Below are 3,411 nucleotides of genomic sequence, written 5' to 3'. Positions count from 1 at the left end.
CTCAGACGTCACCTTCCCATTGGCCGCCCCCCATAAGGCTGTCCACCCGCTCTCCCACGCCCCTCCCAGCAGGCCTGCCCAGAGTCAGGGCAGATGCGCAGCCACTGGGCGCTGGGCGTCAGCTCAGAGGAACGAGGAGCAGGCCTCCTCAGTACCCTGACCCCGTTTTGTCACCAGCCCCTGCTCTGGAAGCCTGCGGGAACTAATTAATGCTGCTTCTGGATTACCTACATTTCGCACCTTCTCCCTCCCTTCCTGTCCTGTCCTCTGTCCTCTGGGGCTCCAGGCAGGGTCAGACTCCTGTCTCACGTACTAGAAGCAAAGACAGGGTGGCCACGTGGTGGAGAAACAGACAGTGCTCTGCAGGACATGGATGGACCCTGCGGGAGCCGCCCCCAGGGCTCAGAGACCCTTCAAAGCCAGGCTAGGAGCGGGGCCCTGCTGGGAGCAGGTCCGGTCATGTGCACAGACTGTGTGAATAATTCAGATTTAAAAAGACCTAGTTACCCATCAGACCGATTCCTGCTAAAGAGCAGATGAGGGGGTGTCTGGATTTGTGCTCCCCAGGTTTCAGTGAAGGCCTGGCGCTGAGCCAGACCCCAGGGCAGCCTCCTGCACGCGTGGGCCCCACTCTGCCCCGTAGCTGCCCGGTTGGCCTGGCCCTGGGCTGGGTGCGGCTGCCTGGGCGTGGCTGTGGACTCAGGACCCAGGGCTGACCTCTAAGCCACTTATCTCCAGGGGGAGGGCATGTGGCTGGGAAGTCAGGAGGAGCCTGGGTTCCTGGCCCACTGGGCACGAGCGCTCCCCTCTGGGACAGTGGATGCACCGTGAGCCCTGGTTTATGCTCCACAGATGAGGGGGCTGGGCGGCAGGGGGGCCGAGAACTGCAGGAGGCCTGGCCGGAAGTGCTGGGGGGTTCGGGGAGAGCAGAGTCCCCACAGCACCCTCAGAAGCACCCTCAGACCCTTGAGGTGCAAAGGGCTCTGGCTGGACCTGGCAGCTCCTGTGGTCTCCTGAGAGCTGACTGAGCCCCAGGAGAGCCCCGCTGCCCAGGAACTGGCCTGGGAGTGGGGCGGGGTCACTCGGGGCCTTCGGGTCTATGACACTCAGGGGGATGAGGCCCCAGGCTGCACAGGGGACCTGGGAATAAGGACCTAGGTCCCCTGCCCCTTATCTCCTGCCTGGCCTTTACCCCCAACCGCCCCTCCCCCCCCCGCCCACAAGCACATAGACCAGGGTGTCAGCTGGAGCCACAGGGCAAGTTCCAAGAGAGGCCCTGCCACACCCTGCAGCCCTGCAGATTAGCTGGGCATCAGGGCTGCACCCAGAGACCTTGGACGGCCAGGCGGGCAGTAGTCCCATGGCCTGGTACGTGGCCTTGCCCTATGGCCCTGGCGTAAATGACGATGAGCCCGACAGGATGATAGTGGGGACAGGGGAGCCCTGGGCCAGCCCTGCCAGTGTCCCTGTTGCCCAGTCAGGCCTGCAGCCTGGTGACTGCCATAGCCCTTGGGTGGGTTTGCAGGACTCAGGATGGTGGGGTGGGGGTTCTGAGGTCGCCCAGGCCCCCTGCCATACCCACAGCAGCACAGAGGTCTCCAGAGACCGCTCACTCCCTGCCCACTTCCTTCTGCTCTGCTGCCTGCTCTGCCTCCACGGGCATTCACATCGCCCCCCGCCCCTGTTCCCATCCCTCTCTCTCTCTGAGCACCGCGGCCTGTTTACAGCACAGAGAGGCGAGAGCGCTGAGGAGGGCAGAAGGACCTGCACTGGGGGGTGTGGGGGGCTACGGGACCCGCCGATGGCTTTAAGCAGAGGAGTGGACGGGGTGCTGGTCAGTCCCTGCTCCGCAGATCAAAGCAGATCTCCCTGCTGGGGTGAGGACTATGGTGCCCCACTGGAGGTCAGGGCCCACGTGGGGTGCAGGTGGGGTGTCGGCGATCGCGGGAGATTGGTCCCCTGGGGGTAGTTCGTGTGAGTGAACGTACACGTGTGTGCTTGCACATGCGTCCCCTAGCTCTGTCCACTGCCTACAGGCAATAGCACCCCAGTAGCTGTGAGCACACGTGGAGCCCAGCTCCTGGCTCCTAAATTCTGTGCCCATGAAGCAGAACCAGGGCTCCTTGGAGAAATGGCCAAGTTCAGGGCTGGGTGGGGAAGGCCTAGGACGAGCATGGAGCGTCCTGTGCAGGGAATTGAAGAAGGGCTCCAAGAAGGATGAGGACACGTTCGTGTGCTGGAAAGACATGTCCTCATCCAGCGATGGGAGGGGGGAGGGACGGGCTCAGCCCTCGAGTGGCGGGGAAGGTGTGGGCTCCATACTGGAGCAGGCGGCTGCCACAGACACACACACGAAGACAGAGAGGGGATGACAGAGCCCCTTGAGACTGTGGCCCTGTGTAAGGGGACAGCGGAATTGCTGGTGTGTCCTCCAGTCCTCTCCAGCCAAGCGGTGCAGCCTGGGGAAGTGGCCTGGATTTGGTCTGGAAAGGGCAGCACAGGGAGGGCAGGGGACAGGAGGCCGAGGTGGTTGGAGGGGGCTGCGGGCCCTCCTAATCAGGCAGATGCGGTGGGCTCTTACTGAACCAGGAGCCAGAAGTCAGCTAGAAAGACAAGCGGTGGGCGAAGGTTTCTGCCGGACACAGACGTTACGGGATGCGGACATCTGATCCCTCCTCCCCTCCTCCCCATCGCCCACCCAGGGGCTTCCACCTTCAGCTGCCCCTCTGGCTTGTCAGCGGCATTTGCAGGGCTTGACCATCCCTTTGACCATCCCTTCCTCCTGATGCTCTTTCCGGCAGGCACGCCTCCCCGCCCCGGTGGCCATTTCCCACAGGACAACCAGAGGTGCCACACTGCCCACACCTGCCCCAGCTCACGCGAGAGCCTCCTGGGCACGTCGGAGGCCCAGCCCTGTCTGGTCTGCTGGGCGGGGAGCAGGGGGCGTCTACCCCGCGGACAGGCAGAAGAGGCGCGCCCTGGAGGCCGACCACGTCCAGCGCGGGCCCCACTGGGCCGCTGCCTTAGACGGAGGAATCCGCCAGCAACGAGGAACCCACAGGCCTGAGGGTCAGCCGGGGCTGGGCGTGGGCGTGTGCCGGTGTGTGTGCGTGGGTCGAGCGTACAGGGTGCCAAGTGCAGGATGCAGAGTGCATTTGCGGGGTGCGGGATGCATGCGCGGGGCGGGGACGGACCTGGCTACCGCCCTGCGGCCTCCATCCACGTCTGCCTGGCTGAGAACCGAGTCGGTGGCAGTGGACAGGCCCGTGGCAGTGGACAGGCCCATGGCAGCGCGAAGCCCAGGCCGGCTCCTGGGGAGCTGAGCTCCGCGCGCACGAGCGGCGGACTAGGCCTGGGGGCTCCTCGCGGCAGCGGCGCGGCTCCTTTAAGCGGCTCGCGCACGCGCGCGGA

The 3,411-nt window shown here is 64.8% G+C and overlaps 1 protein-coding gene across 1 annotated transcript in view; it reads left to right on the top strand.

Annotated features, from left to right (window-relative positions):
• Window positions 1-2,919: 2,919 nt before the first annotated feature.
• GNB1 (G protein subunit beta 1) overlaps window positions 2,920-3,411 on the top strand; it is a 65,377-nt gene continuing 64,885 nt past the window's right edge. Inside the window, exon 1 of the mRNA XM_006903910.3 lies at window positions 2,920-3,069. The gene's annotated coding sequence lies outside the window, so the exon portion shown is untranslated. The remainder of the gene's footprint in view (window positions 3,070-3,411) is intronic.

This window comes from Pteropus alecto, unplaced genomic scaffold (assembly GCF_000325575.1).
Source record: "Pteropus alecto unplaced genomic scaffold, ASM32557v1 scaffold700, whole genome shotgun sequence".
In the NCBI taxonomy this organism is placed as follows: Eukaryota; Metazoa; Chordata; class Mammalia; order Chiroptera; family Pteropodidae; genus Pteropus; species Pteropus alecto.
Note: the sequence above shows the minus strand (reverse complement) of the source record. Positions and strands in the feature narration are given on the sequence as shown.